Here is a 22,609-nt window from a genome sequence, read left to right on the forward strand (position 1 = left end):
GAAAGCTTCTGACTGCTGCATGTGTAAGTGTCCAGGCATGGTGTTCTCTAAAGCAAATGTACCTCAGCATCTCTGAACTGTGAAATAATTACCAGCCTGGCTACAACACTCTCAGTTTTCTAACCAACATTTGAAGGAGGAAGACAATTATGAGGGGCCAACTCTGGTTGTTGCTAGAAGAGACACTAGGGCAAAAAACACTGACAAAAAGGATTAGCATCCAGGCTGACAGCAAGTAATAATATACAGTGTTACTAATAGTGTGGAAAGGAAGAAAAGTATAAAAATAATTATAAAAGTATAAAACTAATCATTTATCTGGAATAAAACTGTCTTAACAGTGTGTGGCAGCTACTTTATTAGTTTAAAAAACTAAACCATGAACAACTTTCTTTTATAAATAACATTGATAGAAAATGATAGGAAGGGGAGTTGTGAAAGGAAGAAAGTTGAGTGTGGAGTACAGTGCAATAGTCTTTCAAGGTCAATGTAATTCCTCTTTCTAAACATGTTTGTTGCACAAAGTGGAATAGGAATATCAGAGGTTTGTATTCCATCTGTTTGCTTAAAACCAGGTCTGTGCTTCAGTATGAACAGGCAAAGCTCTGATGAGCTAGAAGTACTTTGGTTCACGATGCACCCTATAACAATGCCATAGTATGCTGATTTCCTTATGATAATTGTTAAGGGTTTTGTAAGTTTTAATAGTCATCACACGGTCACAAGCTGATTTTATGAAACTTTGTTCATTAGCCTCAGCAAAGTACTGCAGCACGAGTAAGAATTTCTAATTGAGTGTAGTAATAGGCTGAAAAGGTAGTTATCACAGAAAGCAAATAGAAAGGCAATGTAAAGAATTTTATTTTGTTTAGAATTGAAATCTGGCAGTAGTTTTATCCTGAGTCTTAAAGAAACGTATAGTAAGCATTTAAATCATTGCTGAGACCAAAAGTTAGCTATGGCATTATTTGTGAAATATGAGTGACCTTTTTCTAGGCTCAGGTAGTCTAGAATTGATTGAGCTTACTCCAAGCATTTATGGACAGAGCTGAATAAGGGCAATAGGTGCCTTTGAATAGGACTTATCAGTGCCTAACTTGAAAACTGATTCTGACAACACTGTCTCAGCTGGTAACTAACCCCTGAGTTTGACAGATAGGGTTCACCTTCAGCCTCAGAAATCTAGAATAATTTATCTAAATGTGAGTGTCTGGGAGTATGCTAATGTCTAAGACTCTTTTACAGTATAAGCTGAGGGTTCAGCTCAGATGTCCAACCATGGTCGTCTAATGATGTTTAGGTATTCTGGAGTACCTAAGATGTCTGCACAGGCTTGGCAGATGTAACATAGGAGTTGAAGTCTATTTGACTAATAGCAATTGGTCAGGGAAGCTATCAGGGCATCTCAAATGCATATGTCTTATGCAAATAAACTGAGCTGTTAATCAGCAAGGCTCAGTTCACTCAACGTAAAGGAAACATCTCATTTGGTAAACCAAAAATCTCTCTAGATTCACCTGACCATATTGACTAGGTTTTGAGTGAATATAATAAGAATTCAGTCTTCCATCTCACATGCAGACAGATACTTTTAGACACTTAAATGCAGACCTGTGGATGAGGAAAAGAACCAGACCTTTAACATCCATACGATCAGACCTCTTAACCTTCATGTTTCCCAAGTAATATTTTTAAGGTTCTTAGAAGCAGCTTAGTAAAAAATTATCAGGGCAGAAAAGCCTGAAACCTATGTGTCCCAAAACCTTATCAAGCTGAGATATCCTTTCAGCATCCCCTGATGAACTAACTCCCATGGGCCCACTCAGAATGTCGGTGGAATAGGACCTGGTATGCAGTGACAACTGGCTTTGTTCAAAGAAGGGTTTTCCCTCTGCGTGATATACAAGAATGGTCACAACATTCATCCAGGATATGCAAGGACTGGGATCAATTTTTTGTTTGATCCTGAGGACCCAATACCTTGGGTGGGGGCAATGAGCTTTCATGTGCATCTGGGACTCTGCTGTACAGCAGACACAAAGCTTCTATAAAAAATAGCTTTAGTTTATCTTACCACAAGTATCAAATTTGAGGCTCCACTTCTGATTTATAGCAGGGAATGCTCTGGGATTTTGGTACCCAAAGCCTTCAAGCTAGCACCCCTGCGAGAGTGTGCACTCATGTCTACTTCACACAGAAAGAAGGGTTTATCAAGGCTTGCACAGCAATGTGTCCAGCTTTGATACAGAGCTTGGACCTGGGAAAGGTTTTGACCTGGCCTGAGGAAATTACAAATTCCTGGGTCCTATAGCATGAATGCATTAAATGCAGGTCCAAAACTCTCAAAGTTACAAGTGTTTTCACTAGCTTGTGAAGTCATCAGATATTAATGGCCCACTATTTTGTCAAGGACATCTTCAGGCTTTCTTTCTTTAGATTATATGATTCAGTTACCTGCCAAAAGCAATCAGGATAATGTGGCTCCAATGACTAATGCTAAATGTGATATTAACAGTAACACTCATAACTATTACAGGAGCTTTATATTCAGACTACGAACTAACAAGGATAACTGGTGAACCCTTTGCAACATTTTTTTGTCTTACTTCCTTTTTAATAACGTAACTCAGAAAATGAAAAACACTGTCAGATTTCCATAAAGAGTAGACATAGACATATACATTGATAATCTACAGAGGCCTAATTAATTCGGTATCTCTAGGGTATGCCATATTTTGCAGCTCTAAAATTATGAGGAATTACCTTGTTAAAGTCTTTTGAATCTGACTACAGGTGTTCTAGCAGTGCTCCAATGAGTGAGTTATTCAAACCCTATTCCCATTTCTGGTGGAATTTCTATCATTTGTGTGGCTATGTTTTGCCAACAAAAAATGAGAAAAGAGAAGACTCTGTTCACATTCATCTGTGGGAGTTCAGCAATTAAATCAATTTGATTAACCAAAGACCCATTCTGCTGTGTATTTACATACTGTAATTACGAATTGGCAAATAGCGGGAAAAGTGGGAGAATGGGATAGCATGTTTTTATATCAGTTGTTCCAATACAACGCCTGTAATACTTCTAAATAAGCAGTCAGATCTATTCACTGTTTCAGGACTCCAAATGGGTCAGATGAAGCAGTGTATTTAATGGGATTTGGGCTGTCTGAGAGTTCACATTCTTCTATATGTAGCAAATATTTAAAAACCAGTAGTACAGCTCCTGAGAATTATTCTGTCCCATCTTTTTTAGTCTATATTTTCTTCTTTTCTTCCACCAATATAACAGCCCGTTTGCTTTAGACTTGCCAAACATCTGGGTTTGATCAAATCAGTTTGATTTCCAAAGTATTTGGTTGAGCTCAGTTTGGTCTACTGAAAATTGAGTAATGCCTTGTTGAAGGTGGCTGTGAAGAGACAAACTGACAGGTTAAATCAATGAGGACTGCATCCTAGAAGCTCAGTTGTCAGGCTCTGACTGGGTTGCCTCCTAATATTCTTCTAGTCCAAGCTGAGGAAGGAGCATTTAAGGGCACCAAGGGAACATAACTCTGTAGACTGAACAGTCCTGTGGCATCTCAGGCACCTGCAAGTGTCAGACACCAAGATCTTCACATTTGGTTTACAAATGTATTGAGCATTTTAATTTCCACTCAGCTACTTAGTCATTGATCCAGTGTAACTGCTGAGAGAGAATGAAAACCTGGAACTGACAAAGTACTACCATGCACATCTGTGTAAATGATCAGTAGCACTAAATCATACCAACACAAGAGTCTCGATTAACACATAGTCCATGGTGATTGAAATACCTCTGTCTGTACCACAGAAGACAGTCTCTTTTTGCAACTCTGAATTCCAATAAAAATGAACTCCAGTTTGAACTGATAGTACTAGTACTAGATAGTACTGATATTAATGTAGACTTTTTGTATCACCCAAATAAAAGTGACACTTCCCAGTGATTTTTGCATATAGTTCATGTTAACAACTGTTTAAAGATATCCAATACCTTTACCTAAATATATATACTATTTAATTATTCTGCTATTTCTTTATCCTATGAATTAAGATATGTGTCTTAAGATAAAAATCACAGTATTTATTTTGATTGAAAAAGGTTGCAGAGAAACCACCACATCTGTTTCAATAGGTAATTTTCATTTACTCTTAAAAATCAGAGATTATTTTCAATTTGTATTTATGTAGCTTTAGTTCCCCCTTATTATGCCTTTATCTACTAGATTAAAGACTCCATTACAAGAAATAATGCAGGTAATTTTAGGCCGTTGTCATGCAATTTCTTAACCTTTTTATGCAAAAGAAACAGATTTACCATAAGGTGGGTTTTCCAGGCCTCAGATAATTTATCTTTTTAATCTTTGTCACCTTAAAAACAACAACATTTTTTTTTAAATGGAGGTGGAAGGTCTGGACACAAACCCTTCTCAGAATCACCAGTTCCCACTGATGATTCATCTAGAAGTCCTCGCTCCAAGTGTGGAGTAGGCACCTTGTTTCTGAAAGACTGGGCTTGTGCCAGACTTTGCTAAGTTACTGTTTCTGTCATTCAAATGGACCTGCTGCCCAGCATGATAATGTGAGTGACCGCTTACATTATCATACACTTATCATGTAACATGTCATTTTTGTGTCTTTTGTTGTTTACAAGCAATAATTCCAGAAATTAATAAAATAATGGATTCTCTGAAATCCTTGAAGTGAAAATTTCCTGTTTCCTAGTACTTTAATATTATATTATTTTCTCATAGTTTGTTTTGTGCTAAATATTTACTCTTTACCTTGGTTTCCAAAGTAATCTTATGTGCACCTGTGAGAATTCCAGAAAAACACTGTAGACTTATCTTCTTATCTTTTTTCCTTTATTTTTCTTTCATTGACATGCTTTTGTGCTCTGTGAGTTCACAAGGGAATGCTTATGATGGTACACAGATATTGCTCACTGTCTTTCTGCAATCTAAGTTTACACATAGAACTACACAAAACCCTTGACAGAAAAGCTGTTATTTTCCAGTACAGAGAAGTAGGAAGGAAAATCATTACACAAAGTCTTACAGAAAGGTGTCTTTCTGAAGTCTGATCTTTCAAGATCAGCCTCCTATTTCTGAGACATTGTAAGACGGTTCATTTTAGGAACTGAAAGGAAAAGACATCTGCCGAAGGTTCAGTGGAAACAATATTCCTCTGGTTTAAAGGGGGCAAGATTGCTAGAAAGTGTATCTATACCACTAGGCGGTCTTACCTAAAATAAATGATGATCCCAGGCTTGTAGATGCCATGCTTGCTAACTCATCAGACTTGTGTTCATGTTCAGTATGTTAGGAAATGTTAAATCTGTTTGCACTGTTGTAATCAGGTGGTGTGTTCTGTTTGAGAAGTAGTTGAAGAATCTTCCACTTCTCTGCCTTGTATCGTCCCACATGAACATTTCCTTTTCATCTGAGTGCGTATTCTGTGCAAGTGAACTCTACCAGGTCATCTTTGAGCAGATAGGAAGCTCTCCCCCTCCCATAAAATTGGAGGGAGCTAGGAAAGCTATTCTTTAAGATCTCAGCCATAATTCCTATCTCACAATAAAGACCTTGTAATTAGCTCCATTCATTCTAGTTTTCCACCCCTTCTTTCTAGACATAAAGCTCAGACTATTGACAGGAAACTATACACCCTACTATACTACACTATGTCACACACTCCCACAGCAGAGGCTACTGATTGTGGATGCAAGATATTTCAGGGCTTTAGCAATCATGTAATCACGGGATGGCTGAAGTTGAAAGGCACTTCTGGAGATCATGTGGTCTAATTCCTCTGCTAAAGCCGGGCTATCTAGAGCTGGTTGTCCAGGACACTGTCTAATGGATTTTGCGTATATCCAAGGAGGGAGAATTCACAAACTCCCTGGGTATGTCTACAGAGACATTCCCTGAGGATATATGTAGAATTGCCTGTCTCTGGGCTGACTTCTTTCTATGCCTGCAAGAGGGCTGAGGACAGCCTTGTCTTTGAAGGTAGCAAGTCTGTGGAAACAGATATTTTTGCCTCTAAGATTTTTCTTGGTCCTGTACCAAGAAAAGAGCTCTGTTACAAGCCATTTTCTAAAAGGCTGCAGACACTTTCAGGGTGATAGAATCTCAGTAATTTGCCTACTCTATATTTCAGTGGAAGGGTAGTCTAATTTTCCTATGGTCATGCTCTTGTCTAGGTCATTACTCATCCTTAAGCCTAGGACAGTGGTAATAAGTTCATTGTAAGCATTTCTGATATTCCAACCTGTTTTTAGGATGCATTAGTGCCTTTTTATTGGAACAGAGTTACAAAAAAGGTACTGTATAGAGTCTAGTATAATAAGTCAAGGCCATAACTTGAAACTATGTAGATACTCAGAACAAAAGGAATTCAGGTAGGAGTAAAAAGCCCTAATCTACTTATCTTCAGAAAAAGGCAAGCAAGGACTGGTAAATTCAGAGAGTAAGACGTGTGGCTAACTCTCTGATTTTTGTATTGCAAACTTTTTCCACAAATAATATATATATATTATATATATAAAAATGTTTGAAAGCAATCAATTTGTGGATCTAGACACACTACATTTATTTTTTTTCCCTGCAGATTGTAGTATCATATGAACTCCTAGAATGAACTCAACTATGAGATTGAAGTGAGTGTAAAGACACAAAAATGAACCATGTGTAATAGGAGTAAAAATATACAGAAATGATTGAAAAAAACCCAAACAAACAGAAAAGCAAGATTCATGCTTACAAGACTCTTCTTCAATTTTTCTGTTATATCCAGTAATTTAAACCAAGCATATTGAACACTTGATTTTGAATAAATGAGCTATGTGACTAAAATGCCTTTTTTATCAGAAGATTATCTAGGTCACTACAGTAAAAAAGTGCATCAGCAAGAAGGAGTATTTGCTGTGTTGATAGTCCTGTGAGCATCTTCAATGAGTGTCTGACTGGAGAATGAGAAACTGTTCTCTTGCCAGTTTTCAGTAACCATATGTTGTGTGTCTCCTGAATACTGACTGTAGAGAGGTGTTTTGGATCTTCTAGACACCAGTGAAAGAAAATATTTCTAGTTTAAAAAGAAAAAAAAAGAATAGAGTAGACCTTTATGATCATGTTTAATTTCTCTATTACCAGCAAAATATGTTGGATGTTGAATCTAGTGTCTTGTATCCTTGGTCAAAACCAATTTTTTTTATAAGTATCTTTTTCTTATATAATTATCAAATAAGAATTTTATTACTGTTATGTCACTTCTGTGTATCTTGGATATCTTGAATAGGTATTTTGTCCTATATCCCAATCATATTTACATGGTTTTTATTTGAGTTGGTGTGTTTACCTTGATGTATCTGCTCCAGCTGGTCTTGAGATTCAGTGAATAGTCAGTAAAGACAACCCCCAATTTTTTTTAATTCCTTTAATCAGAGTGGTTGAAAACATGTATTTTAACATCACACTTTATTATTGGTTTACACTGAACAAAACAAAAAAGTTTCAAGTGCATCCAGTCTTGGGAAGTAAAACAACTGATAAAAGGCTGCAACAGATACTCTTTCTATTAAAATTGTTGTCTTCTGAGGAACTAGTTTGATAGAATTTGATTAGGCATTAGAACAAATCTCACATTGAAATGTAGGGGTTAGAATTTTCTGTGCATGAAGCTCATTGTGTCATATTGGTGGTATCTTCAAATGGCAATAATCAAGTGATATGACATAACTAAAACCCTAGCTGTAGCTTGTGAATCAGGAGATATAAAACTAACCTCAAATGGTTTAAAGTGAGAACAAGCTAGCATCTGTTGTAATCCTTCATTGAAAACTGCTACCTCTCACCCGAGAAAAATGACATAGGTTTATGCTCAGGTCCCATTAGCTTTCACTTCTAAGTGAAATTATTAAAGAAATAATTCTTTGAAGGGAACAGAGTGGCTGGAGAGCAGCCAGGCAGAAAGGGACCTGGGAGTTTGGATACACAGGAAGCTGAACATGAGCCAGCAGTGTGCCCAGGTGGCCAAGAAGGCCAATGGCATCCTGGCCTGTATAAGGCACAGTGTGGCCAACAGGTCCAGGGAAGTGATTCTTCCTCTGTTCTCAGCACTGGTGAGGCCACATCTGGAGTACTGTGTCCAGTTCTGGGCCCCTCAGTTCAGGAAAGATATTGCGGTGCTTGAGCAGGTCCAGAGAAGAGCAACAAGGCTGGTGAAGGTACTGGAGCACAAGACCTGTGAGGAGCGGCTGAGGGAGCTGGGGTTGTTTAGCCTGGAGAAGAGGAGGCTCAGGGGAGACCTCATCACTCTCTACAGCTCCCTGAAAGGAGGTTGTAGCCAGGTGGGGGTTGGTCTCTTCTCCCAGGCAGCTATCAGTAAGACAAGAGGGCATGGTCTTAAGCTCTGCCAGGGGAGGTTTAGGTTAGATATTAGGAAGAAATTTTTTGCAGAGAGGGTAATCAAGCATTAGAATAGGCTGCCCAGGGAAGTGGTGGATTCTCTGTCCCTGGAGGTTTTTAAGATGAGACTGGATGTGGCAACTTAGAGCCATGGTCTAGTAACTACGGCGGTAGTGGATCAAGGGTTGGACTTGATGATCTCAGAGGTCCTTTCCAATCCAGCTGATTCTATGATTCTGTGAATGTATTTCAACATATTTTTTTGTTGTACAACACATTTTGTAGTTGTGAGTATCCTGTGGATGAGGTACGTGAATAGATGGATACCTATACACATTGAAAATTTATGTATAAAAATGTGTATTTATATACTCTTCTTTTTAATTACCTTGTTTTTGAAACAAACCAGAATAAATTTTTTTTTCTTCTAAGAGAACTAGAAAAATATTAAAGGATCTATAACATAACCCAGGAAAGAAACAGCAGAGAGGTCTCTCATCTTTCAATTAAGTTGTCCAGTAGTCTCCTCTGAGGACTTGGATGTCTATTTTGGATTTTGAATGCTAAAGTTCTCATACTCTCATTCCAATTACATAGTTCTAGAAAATACAGTTAAATATACAAAGGTAAGAAACATAGTCATAACTTGCAATTTTAGCATATTAGAGATCTCTTAATAGATGCTGTTTAAGAAAGTTTAGCACAGTGAGAGCCAGCTTAAAGGCTTCAAGGGGCTATAGCAGTAAAAAAAAAATGTAGAAAACAGTGTTTTACTATTCATCTCAGAGAAATAAAAGTTAAAAGCTAGTTTGTGAATATAAACTCTTTTCTAAGATTACCAGGACAGTCTATTTTCTGTTCACTGAAATATGTTCCGTGTTCATGAGCAAGGAGTACACGATAATCTAGGCACCACAGCTGGAATGGAAATCTTAGTTGTAATCATTCAAAGCAAACATTTGGCTCTATTTCTTCAGGTGATGAATCTCCTAACCCCACTGCCAAACAGTAGCATAGTGAAACTTATACTGAAAAAAGAGAATGATACTTCTAAAGATGAAACTCCTGCTTTGGGCTCTGGAAGTCCAACATCATTGTTGTCAAAGCATTGAGTGTTGATGCTGGCAATGGCACTGCATCCACATGGCTGGTGAAGCAACTTGCAAGGCTAAAAGTTATGTTAGGTGGAATTTTCACACTGGGGATTAGAAGCCACATTTGAAAAGCTTTTCACATCACTTTCATAAAGCAGTGGGAAGGGACAGTGATACAACTCGTCATAGCAAAATTCCTCCAACCTAAGACTTCCTATATAGTTCAAAGTGAAGGGTTTTTTTTCTATTGCTTCACTCTGTGTCTTCTGTTTGGAGGAATACTGTGATTTTGGTAAGACAAAAGGGCAAAACTTAACTTTCTACTGCCCTTTTGTACTCCCTTGCATGATGCCACGAACACAAGATGGTAGCCAGTTGGCAGAGTCTTAAACAGTCTTGAAATAACAGGCTAGAGAAAACCAGAAGTGCCTGCAACAGTGTGACAAATATAGGCTCTGTTGCTGAGCTAATTAAAAAAGATGAAAATCCAAGTCAAAATGGACCACAGAAGAATGAAAAGTCAGAAAACCTGACTCCAGCCTTGTGAAGCTGAGCTTCCTAAATCCCTCTGTACCCAAAAGTGTCCTCTAAGCTGTTGTTCGCAGCAGGTATTTGAGCAGCTATAAATCTCTCTTTACAGGAGATTGGGTTCTCAAGGAAGAACTTAGGAAGGTGAAAGATTGGGTTAACTTGCTAAAAGTGAAGTGTTTGTGAGCACTTTCATTCAATGTGTCTGTTAGGTGTGGAATCCCTCTGTGCTGCATGACAATTTTAATTTGGGCTCCAATATGGAGCAGGCAAAATGGTTTCCAGGTAGGGACACATGAGACTGGGCTACAGGCTAGAACACATCAGCATTTTGCCTTTATGCAGAAACCAGATTTGAGCTGTGACTAAACTGGCTTGCCCCACCATGCCACCCCCTCCAGCCCAACCACTATCTCTAACCCTACAAGACATACTTTTCTGGTGTATCCCAACAGGCCTGGTAGCCACAGATATCTGCCGTAACTTCATATCCTACTCTGTGTAACCCACTCTTGGCAGCAGAGTACAAAAAACATTGTCAAAAGGCTTGAAACAATCCACTGCCTACCCTGCATGCAGGTTATACAAGCTATGGCTCTGGTACAGAAAATTATGGCCTTGGGCTTGGAAGAAGGTAGGCGTCCAAGCAACAGTTCTGTACCTGTGGCTTTGTCCTTGCCAAGATCTCTCAGCTTCATGCCAAAATGACCAAGCATGTGCATTAGAAGAAAACTAGTTATCTGAATCCATGTTTGTATGTAAGGCAGCCAGCATCCCCAGCATATATAAACTTTATTTGGAGCTGTGTGGGAACACCACCTGCTCACACTGCTCCAAGAAATTCCACTTAGAACATTCAGAAGCAGCTGGGATGTGAATATTTGATTCATCTCAACAGAAGCTGAAATTAGGATTGAAAACATAGATCATGCATTCTACTAACATTCCAAGAAAATATTTATTTCTTAATATTTGTTGTTCAGTAAGATACCACAAACTGCTTATCATTTCCAGCTTGTTTATGCAATGGATTCATGTGGTTTAAATGAAACTTTATAAATGACTTTTAGGTGGGAAATTTACCATGATTCAAGCCTGTTGACCAGCAGCTAAAGTACAAAGCACAGCTGGAATCAATTGTTTACATTTTGACCATGAGTCGTAGAGCATATAATGCTGTACAGCACAGCGGACATGGGACGCAATTGCCTGGGCTGTATAGTTGAATTAGTCTTCTACTCCAGTAATTTTAGAAAGCATAACAATTCAAAGAGAATTCCACCTGCTCCGGGAGGGAGTAGAGTGGGGACTCTGCAAATCATAGCAGTGAGTCCCCTGAATACACTGTTCAGTGACCCAAGTAGCAGTACATTTTTCTTCATACAGAGATAAGGGAAACAAGATTCAACACACAGCAACTTCTTCTCAGCTGCAAAGAGCTAGAATGCCTGAGGCTTCTTTTGATGTCTCTCAGTTCTTGAAAAATTGTGCTCTTGTGCTGTTCTAAATCCTTTTACCTTTTTCTGGTTGTGCTATATACCATGCACTATTACTTATTTTCTAGTCATAAATTAAAGGACTGACTGTAACAATGATTTTTGGAAACATTTTACTGAAATGTCCAATCAGGCAGTAGTGGATTCTCATTCCTCCACTTTTATAATGGATAGATACTTAGTGAACTTTATTTTTGCTTTGATGTTCTCCAAAAAAATATCGCACCTCCTATAACTACTAGCTGTATTTGGATGCACAGCCAATTTTGGACCAAAAAGGCTTGTTAGTTTTTCCTGAAGTGGCAATAGCAAGAAGAAAATCCAGATCACAAAAACCACAAAAGCACAAAAGCCCCTTCTTAAATAGTTCATCTGAGCAGACCAAGCTGCTGGTATGAAACCAGATTCTCTCCAGAAATATTCATTTACTAATTCCTGTGTGGATAAGTCTCATTGATTTGAGTACCTCATTAGAGTAAGTGCCTCAAAACTGTTATTTCTCCTCACTGGTTGAAAAATGGAAAATAAGACATGTTAAATTAATGCAGGATTTCCACCTCCCCCCCCTTTTTTTTCTTGCAAGTCTTGCTCCATGTGCCCATGTATAAAAATTTCTGCTCAGATACCCCAGGCTAAAGCTAGTATGGCAATGTTTAGAGAGGAAGATAGACTTATCTCTGAGGAAGCAGGAGACTTTTAGCCAAAATCGAATTTTTTTAAGTAATCTGTACTACAAAAGAGGCAATGTTGACAATATCAGATCATTTGTTTACCTTACTATTAGTTCACACATTCTGCTTCTTGCATAAGTGTTTTCTATTTTACATACTCAGATCAATTTTATACCATGCAATCAACCTGCTCTAGGCACCTTACATAGTCCCCTTGATGCAGTAATAATAACGGCCAGTCTTCACGAACGAAGATTTTGGGAAAGGTCTTTTACCTTTCCAGCCTGCGCAATGGATTTTTTCGGTGAGGCACAGCATGCGCTGAACTGAGCCCACCCTTTAATCCTAAGGTTCATCTGCCGGGGCCAAGCACGCTTGGACAATGGCAGTGAGGTCCTCAGGATGTAGGTTTGTTTAGAGTGACCTTCTCATAGATGGATGGCCTCACAGGGCTAACGAGCTCCATCTGCCCGGGGGACTGGGAATCGAACCTGGGTCGCAGCGGTGAGAGTGCCACATCCTAACCACTAGGCCACCAGGGGTCCCGCCTTGATGCAGTACTTCACTACCATTTACTCTGCAATGTACTTGTACTTCCTGGTTCCTTTGAGGAAGAGTGTCATTATTTACCTTTTATTTGTGGTATATTGAGACACAGGCAAATACCTGCAGAGGTCAATAAAGCTAAGATGATCCCAGGGAGGCAAGAAGCTGGAATGCCTTATTGGAATTATAAGTTCATATTTAAAGGGTTTAGGGTCTACATATTCAATAGGGAGTTGTAACTATTACAATTTATTACAAACAGGGGGTTTCAGGGGATGACATAAGAGAAAAAACCAGATTAACAAATTTTTGGGGTCTTAACAATTACCTCATGGGGAAAAACCCATTTTATCTTCTGGGATTTTACAGGGGGGAACAGGTAGTCCGGTCTACAGAATGCGAGGATTCGGGGAACACAAAGGGAGAGATAAAACACAAAAGGTCTTCTGCACAGGTTTGATGAGATTAGGGGATGGTTTCTCCAGGCTTAGGTAGGACATTCCAAACCTGTGACATCAATGGATCCTTGTCTGGACTCTAGATGGAGGTTTTTTTCAGTCTCTGTCAGCCCAAGGCTTTTGTTTAAACTCAGTAGTTTTTCTTTTTCTCTTATCCAAAATTTGGAATCCAACAAATACCAATTCCTGAGAAAAGTCAGTGGTGTAGCAGGGATTGGTTCTTGCTGCATGTGTGCTAATCTTCTAAGCGTTTATGAAAGGGTGGAGGGAACTCAAAAACTATCCATGTTTTTGCATAGAAGAGAAAGAGCCTTTGGTGATTATAACCTTGCCCATTATGATTACATCCATTGTTATTTTTCCAGGGCATTCCCAGAAGGAAGATGGTGGGGATGCACTAGGTAACCTAAATAATATACTAGAGGCCTGGACACTTGGAAAAATTCATGCCTACCTTCTGAAAATTCCCTTGTGCCGGTGTAGCTCTTGTTCCCTGTTTGTATGTGGCAGTAACTAATACATAGATTGACCTTCAGCAGTAAAATTTAAATCATCGTCACAGGCTCAGAGCTCTTGCAGTGTTTAAGAAATCTTTGGCATTGGATACTTCTGAAAATACTTGAATATCTTAGAAACCCAACAACAACAAAAAAACCCACAGTAACTTGCCTCCTTGATAATTATCAGTAAATTGTGACTATTATTAGAACAGCATAAATCCGTCAAGAGCGCTGGAAGTTGCCAGATCTCCTCCAGCCTGAATTTGAATATGAGTTCCAGGCCTCCTGTATGGAAAGACTGCATGTGTAGTGTATGAGCATGCACTTCTTGATCTCTTTTAATCAAGAGAAAAATGGATAATGTAACAGCAGAGTTTTGAGAAAGAATGCAAATTGCTGTGCATTGCAATGAAATGTTTCCCCTTAGGATTAGAGTACCTAGTAAGACTCCTCAGCATGAGCTGGAGCTGATATACGAAGCTTTTGCTTGCATAAGGGCAGACAGGTTAAAGCTCAGCTGGGCCAACCATAGGGCCTGGGTCTTCAGCACTTAATCAGGCAAAGCACCTGCAGAAGTCAGAGAGGTTTTGCCCCTTAATGAGAATTACCTGGCTAAATCTCCCTCTGCAGGGCTGACAGTGTAATCCTGCTGCACTAAAATGATACATAGGGGTCTCCTAATAAAAGTCTTAATTTGCTTTGACCACTGCTAGCATTTTAGGTCCACAATGGCCTTGGAAATTATCAGTTGTGCTTTGTTGGCCAGCACATTATGTTCAGAGATAATTCCTCTTCAGAGCTCTCTGCTGAAATCCACTCATGTCCTTTCTACTGCATTCATCCTTTCTTCCACCTCTGTCACTCCTGTGGGCATGAGAGGGTCTGGGACTGCCTGTCGCTTCATTTTTTTCTTCCTATGGAAATGGTAGTAAACAAAAATATGTTATATTTATTTACCAATAAAGATTAAATCATGCTACCAATTAAAGACAAATACATATTACAAAAATGCAACTAAGGTATCAGACATTTGATCAAAGACAGTATACGGCAAAAAGAGTTAACATGGGCCAGCTTAGCCACAGAAGCTTTATGAGCTCTCCCAGCCTCCAGCAAAGGTGAGAAAATGTGTTCTGGAGTAGCCCTGGGTGAAAAAGTGTTACCTTAAGTTTCATTATTTCCCATTCTCCTTATGTTTCAAAGATGATGTTACCATGGTTCACCTGACAGTTGGTTAAAAACCAGTAATTGACCACAAGTCTGATACATATAGATGAGTACAGTGTGAGGAACACTGCTGAGAGCACCTCATACGACTTGCAAGTGGGAATATATTAGCTCAGATCTCCCAAATTTTTTTCTTCTGCTTTAATTTTTTGTTTTGCTAAGCCATCACTGAGATATCTTACTGATGCAGGAAAAAAAAGGAGCAGTAAGACAGATGATCTCTTAAAGTAAAGGCTGCATTTTAATAGATATAACAACAGAAATATGGGAAGGAATAACTAAGTCGTTTATCCCTTCACAAATCTGTCAGGACACACTCTCTACAGCTGCCAAAACAATGGCCAAACTGCAGGGCGGGGCTTGATATTGTTAAGTCTGAAATACAGATGCAACAAACAATTATAAATATTAGTACATAATCCTACCTATCTAGGCCTCCTGGAAAATCTGCTTTTATCAGATTTCCACCACCAACATCAACTGATAATGTGGAGAAACTCTTTTTCAGCCCACTAAGAATGAACTAGCCAGAAAGCAATGCAAATAGAGGACTCCAGCAGGAAGAAACAAACTCGATGCCAATGAGCAAACTGAGATGAAGAATGTGTGGAGCAAAGAAAACAGCACTGACTGATCAGTGAAAACTAGTAAGACCTCCAAGAATTGCCTGAGCTCCACCCCGCTGTGAAGCTGCTCATGTTAAAGAAGAAATATTTCTCCATTCCTTCTAGTGACTGCCATGTGCCAGGTCATTCAATCCGCATACGCTTTGGGACACAGAATACCTACTCATCTCAAGTAAGTGGCAACAGTTTTTATAGTGACACTAGGACTTCTTTGGACAACTATTTTTATACATCAGTACTTTAAACATGGCAAATAAAGCTAACCACAAACATCAATTAAATAGCCAATGCACTTGGCATACTTTAATTCCTCTGCTGTAAAGTGGGTGGCATAGCAATCTTTCTAGTGTTTTTCACATGGATTTCAAAGCGGACATAGAGTTGGAATTTTAATTCATGAGTGTAATGATTCAGAAAGAAATGCATATACCTGTGTTGACTTTAAAATAAGTATTTAGAAAAGCAGACTTCTCCTGTTTGTGGGGAAGGAAGAGCTGTTGTCAGGGCTGCAAATTTAGAGATCATTCCTCACACCTATTGCTCTGCTGTGAAATCTACTGCTCTGCTCTTAATTTGTGAGTGCAGACTGTATTAGCAAATAAAGATGCTAAGATTACCTTAATTGAATTTGTATCCCTCTTTTTCCTGTCCCCCTTCCTATCAAAGTTCCTACCCCAACTTGCTGAAGTTCATCTGCAGGTTCCCAAACACTGGAAATGCAGAGGAAATGCTGAAAAAAGGGATTTAACAAAAAAAAACCTAAAAAACCCCTAACCAATAAAAAAAAGGTAGTTTTATATATAAAAATTGTAATGATAATTATAATGTTAATTTCATGAGGTCTTTCTAGAGGATACTGTATTGCCTGCAGGGGTCACTGTGACTTCCTCAGCCTCTAATATAACTGAATTCCAAAAACCTCCCCAAACCAACACAAAATTATCTAAATATAAGAAAACAGTTGTGTTTTTTGGTTGTTGTTTTTTTCATTTTTTTGTGTGTTTTTGTTGTTGTTGTTGTTGTTTTGGTTTTTTTTTTGTTTTTTTAACCTACAAAATTACTATCCCACTATCAGAGGTTGTTATCAGAACTTTGACAAATGAAAGTAATATTTTTTTTTTTGATGTTTTATTGTATGGGGCAACTACATGATTTACCAGTAGACCTAAAATTTGTCCCTCTCCACTTGCCCCCTGCTTTGCCTATGGATTTCTAAAAAGAGGTGTTCAATGTGTTTCAGAGTAATCCTGGAGAGAAATATCTGAGTAATTTAGATGACGCCCAAAACTCCTGCCATCCCCCCACTCTGGTGCTTGTGCAAACAGTGCCTGTCAGTCTCTTGCAGACTGATTGCATATGTTACTGTCCTGTATGCTGGCCCTTCTTCCACTACTTTTGTGCAGTAATAGTACAATAACTTTCCTGTACAGTGACTCTCTGTATCCATAAAAAGAAGGGGTTGGATTTTTCTCAGAAGATCGCATCCCAAAGCCTTTGCTCAGGCTTTCCCCTTGCAAAATCTCATTCAAATCAATGGATATTTGCATGAGAAAGCGATCACTTAAAATTAGACCTGAGTGAAATAGGGCTTGGTGAGGGAAAGGGGGAGGTAGTGGTGGGGGGTAATAGGTGCTTTCATAGATTAGCAGCGCATTTGATGTGGTTTGCTGTGATTTGTTCACTCAGATTATTTATGTTTTTAGATTATTTAGTGTTGAAGTAAATTGAACTCTTTTGTTATACATGTTTTCTAATGTCTCAGGACTCTGTTTGCAAGATCAATACTTTTTTGTTAGTAAAATATAAATAAAATCAAGAAAAGCACAATCAAGCATGATAAATCATTCAGCCAGAAAACAAACAGATACAATTCCATTGCCCAACCCAGGTCAACACAATTCTCTGTTATCAAAGGTGCTGGACATTTGGCTTGACAATGATCCAGCTGATAACAGTGTACCAATGAAGATAGAATCAAAAATGAAGGGGTACAATGGGGGGAGAAAGGGCGAGAGAGGTTAAAAAAACCCCCAAACCTTAAAGTTTAGGTTAAACACTCCCCGTTACCACATAAATGTCTTTTTGTTGTTCAAAGGAGCAAGTACCCAATATTTACCACTGACGTTTAACAAGAGGTAATAACTTGATGCTGCCCCCACCACGTTCTGCAAATGACAGGGGATGACAGTGAAGACAATGTATGTAAGGACCAAAGAAGTCTGTGCTGTAGCCCTTTTTCTGGTTGAAGACCATGGATTTTACTCCTTATACACACAAAGCTTCCTGTTTATACTTTATGCTGATGGAGTGAATTTCATCCTACATAATTTTGCCTACCCTAGCTCAAGTCACTTAGGAAGCCTTTATGTAGATTTTACACTTAATTAACATAACCTCATCAGACTTGGTATTTTCTGGAATTTACACGAACTGGATGTCTTAAGAAAACCCGACTGCAAACAAAGATGTAAGGATTGCTTTGTTGAGAAACAGGAAGAAAAATATTGCATACAGCAACACGGTGAAGAAAAACTTGGATTAGGAGGTGGATTTAGTGGGCTAAGAAGTCACAGAACTTTGACAAAGCACAACTTTACTAATACAAATAAGAATGCTGGGCTGCATTTGAATTCACATCACACCACACCTGGTAAGAATTAGTCTAGCACAGCATCATCAATCATAGTGTGGTTGTCAGTTTTGACATCTTTTAAGTCTACATTGTATGCTTAATGACTACATTACGGAAAATGTAAACAGACACTAAACATACAGGTATGCCCTATATTTTTTAAAAAGTTGCTGTATATTTAAAAATAAAAATAAAAAAGCACCAAGAGTGCTTTATATAGAGAGCGAATAAGTAAACCGTAAAACAAGCTGTTATAAAACAATCAGGAAAAATATTCTTAAAACAAAGATTTAAAAAAAAAAAGCTTCAATTTTTTAGGAACTTTGATTAATCCAATTTGGGAAAACAACAATTGATATTTAGAGGAAATAGAAACTTCCTTATATTTTGCTATTGTATATTTTTTCTCTCTCAAATATCATCCTGTGGATATTAAATATTATGTTTACTATACGTCCTGTGAATTTTTCAGTTTGATATTGTGACCATGATTTACTAATAAGGACTCTGGAGTCACTTGTGAGTCCATTACAAGTCCTGTATTAATAATTCATAAGGGAAAAACATGCTGAAGAAGTGCTTGGGATCATGACCTAAGTGAAATGCCTGAGTTCAAACTAAAAATTTCCTAAATTCAGTTTTTACTATTAGCAGATTTCTAGAATTACAACACTTACAAGAAAGCCTTCACTTCTGCAGCTCAGAAGATTGTCCAGGTATTACGAAAATAAGGCCCCTGGCCTTATTTGCTTTTGTGATTTGTGATTAAAACTTCTACAGACTTCAGTGAGTGCAGGATCAGGTGCCTCAAGAATTGATTCACGGGGAAGCTTAATTTGAGATTTTAGTGAGTGTTTATTTTCTGGCTCAACAGCAGTACATTTTGGAAGTGGGAAAAATGTATGCAAAGAAGGGTCAAAATCCAGATGTAAGAATGAATAGCAAGAATACATTCAAAGGGTAAAGGAGAAGTGAGAACTGTAAATGCATCTCTGATTTGGTCTGTGAAAATTAATGCAACATCTTTAAGTACATTGTACGTTCTCGTGGTATGTATGAAACTGTAGAGAAATGTAAAATGTTTTAAAATAAAAAGACCTCATTGTTTCTTTATAAATCAGTTTTGTTAAGTTTCTAAAGTAAAAAGAACTGGCAAAAACCAATGTTTTATTTTAATTCATTTGAATAATCTTCCTCATTTCTGTGATCTATCACTCACAGATATGAAGCACCTTGTGAATTTTATTATTTCTACAAAATAGATCTTATTCAATTAGCAATTGTCACTGAAAAAAAATAGACAATGAACCTCCAGAGTTGATTAAAATGGAAAGAAACATTGAAATGTATGATATTGAAAGCTGTTACATTTTTTTAAAATGAGCATTCTTGCAGAAATTACTTTCAAAATTTTTTACTGAGTGTGAATCAAAGGCCAAAAGTTTGTTTAGTTTTAGTCATCAAGAGCTAAATTTGAATTGGGAACTATCTCAGATATCTGTAGTTTTGATTTAGCTATTTGTTTTAGGAATAATAATGTTTCAAAGCTTCGAGGGAATTCTTTTTGGAATTTTGATTTATTCCTTTAGGATCCCCCATTCATTTCTAGAACAAGGAAAAATAAGAAAAAGAGAAACACTTTTTTTACATGTATCCCAAATTTATTGAAACATATCAGCCCAGAGAAAAAAACTTCACAATTCCCTTTATCTCAATTTGTAAATGAGAAATTTATTATGACATCATAACTTCTATAAAATAATAAAATACTTTTACTTTTGTGATTATCACCCATCTGGATTATTATTTAAAAGTTGAGATGTTTTCACAAATAGGTGTGGGTGGCACAACAGCAAAGTTTTATATATTAATTACTATTTTTGTGAAGCAATTCTCAAAAGTCTTTGGTCTAAGCCTATAGTCCTTACTCAAGCAGAACAACTTGAATGTTGTGGGAGTTTTACCTAGCTCAGTACTTCAGCCTTCTTAGAGATCAATAAATAATTAAAAATTTTATCATACCAGTCACTGTGTTTTAAAATGGACTTCTTTTAAATTAATCTTGGCTTTACTTGGAGAAATGGTAGAGTTTCTCCCCTGCCTTTGTGCCTGCACCCCTTCACAGAAAACCTGTGCAGGCAGCATCCTGTAATGCTACAATCAGCCCTAGTTTGGTTGTGAAACACTCCCATTTTTGGATTGCTTTTCCTTTAACAACCTGATTACACTGCACAATTTACTTCCACAGTTTCAGCAGTCCTCATTACTAATTCCAATAGCAAAAACTTGCCAGAACCCCTGAGAAGCAAACCTTCAAATCTAGAATTAAATAACAGAACATATTACACATTGGGCATTTTCAGGGAAACTTTACTTGAGGGAAAATAAATACAAACATCTTGTTCTGTGATCTGTAAGTAAACTACTTTAACCGCTGTTTTGCTCCTAGAAAGGCTTCTGACAATTATGTCTTTCAAGCCAAAGTTTTAACAGTGCGTTTCTGAAACAGGCATATATACTTCATACAGTATTAATAAAGGGTTTCCTGAATTAATGAAAATGTACTGTGTTCGCATATAATGAATAAGCACCTAATTAAAAGCACAGTAAAGCCAGGAGCACTGATATTGGGGTTTTTTTATATTAATATCCATTGTATTACTTTAGCCTTTAATGTGAGCCTCTTCAGCTGACTGATGCCCAAAGGGGAGCTAACAAATCGCTCAGCTGGTGGCTGACACTGGTCCTGAAGAAAGCTAGTAAGGAACACTTTGCAGTCTTTCAGAGTCTCTGCACCAGCTGTCACCCAGCTATGGGTGCTGAAAAGCTCCTGTCACTTCATCCAAAGGGATTTACTTGGTCAGAAGGAAAATTTAAATACAAAGCATGCAGCTAAGAAGCTAGTGAAAAGGATTATGAGTGCACAAGAGCACATGTGTATAAGACACTAATACATCTTTAGGAAATTTCAGATCCCGAAAGCCAGGATTACTGCCAGAGGCAGGGTGGCATACGTATGCTGGGACCTTTACCATTAGAGTTATTATCTCTCAACTATTCAACTTTATAGGTCTTTCATCATGTGTGTGTGTGTGTGGCGGGGGTGGGAGGGGAGTGTCAGTGGTTGTGAGGAAGAGGAGGAGGGTTGTTTTAAAAAATGCTCCCCTAGATGAGCAAGAAAAGACATTACTGACCTATTATTCTGTAGAATTCACCTGCATTTAAAGCACTGTATAGCTTTTAGTTATCATCTAAATCTGTGTGCCTGTGTGCATGCACACCATTGTCCAAATGGACCCAAATGTCCAGCTTAATTGTTTAATCATGACTAAAGCAAAGAAAGCACAGTGTCTTACGCTCACCATCAGAGCTGCTGAGTGGAGGAGTTGAACATGCAGAAGAGGTGCATGACAGCAGCAACCTGCCCAGGCAGAGGAAGGTTTCTGACTGTGATCTGGCCATCTTTGCAAATTGGCACTCAAGAAAATGGCACACTAGACCTGCTAGCTGATCTCCAAGGGGGTTGATAGTCAGAAGAATGCCATGCTACAGAGAGTTGGAAACACTGTACCAGAAAGAGTTGAGGGGGTTGAATCTTAACTCCAGCCTTCTCTTCTTGTTCATGCTTTTTTTTTTTAAATTTTCTGTTATAAATGTCATTTTAAAATCACCAAAAGGAAAAGGAAAGGAAAAGAAAATGTGAAACAGAAGAGTAATGTCTATAAAAACTTACATTTTTAGCCAGCTTAACGCTGCAGTCAAACTCGACTCGGAGCAGCACCCATGCTGGCTGGCCTGTGGCGAGGTACTGTTATTTTATGTTAATAAAGCCCCTGGCCTGGCCTGCTGGATGCAGGAAAGTTGATGATAATGCCAAGTTGTTTAGAGGAGGAACGGAAAGCGAGACCACAGCACGAGATGCTGGCTACCACTGCCGAGCCCCAGGGGAGGGTCATGCTAGTTGTGACTGCTGTTAGCTTGGGCGCGCAGCCCTGGCTTGGCCCCCGGCGCAGGCAGTGTGACAAAACCAGGGGGAGAGGAAGGCAGAGGGGCGAATGGGAGGAGGGGATGCAGGCATGAGGGCTGGGATGCGGGGATTCACCTGCAGCTCCTCTGCAAAATGGGGATGAATGGGAAGGTGGCAATGAAACGTAGAAGGTTTATTGGAAAAATCATATTTTGGGGGATATTCTTCACATAGAACCTTTAGGAACATTACCATTATGTGCCTTACAAAGCATGAGGTTTAACAAAACGTGCTACACAGCGAGAACCAGCTGCCTTTAGAGGTCACTAGAACATCGCTGCAGTATTTACAAATTTTCCATGAAGGATTAGAAGTAGGTCTAAAGCCCTATATATACTATATACAGTTCCAGTGGATGCTGTATACTATTATCTAAAT

Source organism: Neopelma chrysocephalum, unplaced genomic scaffold (assembly GCF_003984885.1).
Source record: "Neopelma chrysocephalum unplaced genomic scaffold, ASM398488v2 Primary Assembly neopelma1_25, whole genome shotgun sequence".
NCBI classification, from domain to species: domain Eukaryota; kingdom Metazoa; phylum Chordata; class Aves; order Passeriformes; family Pipridae; genus Neopelma; species Neopelma chrysocephalum.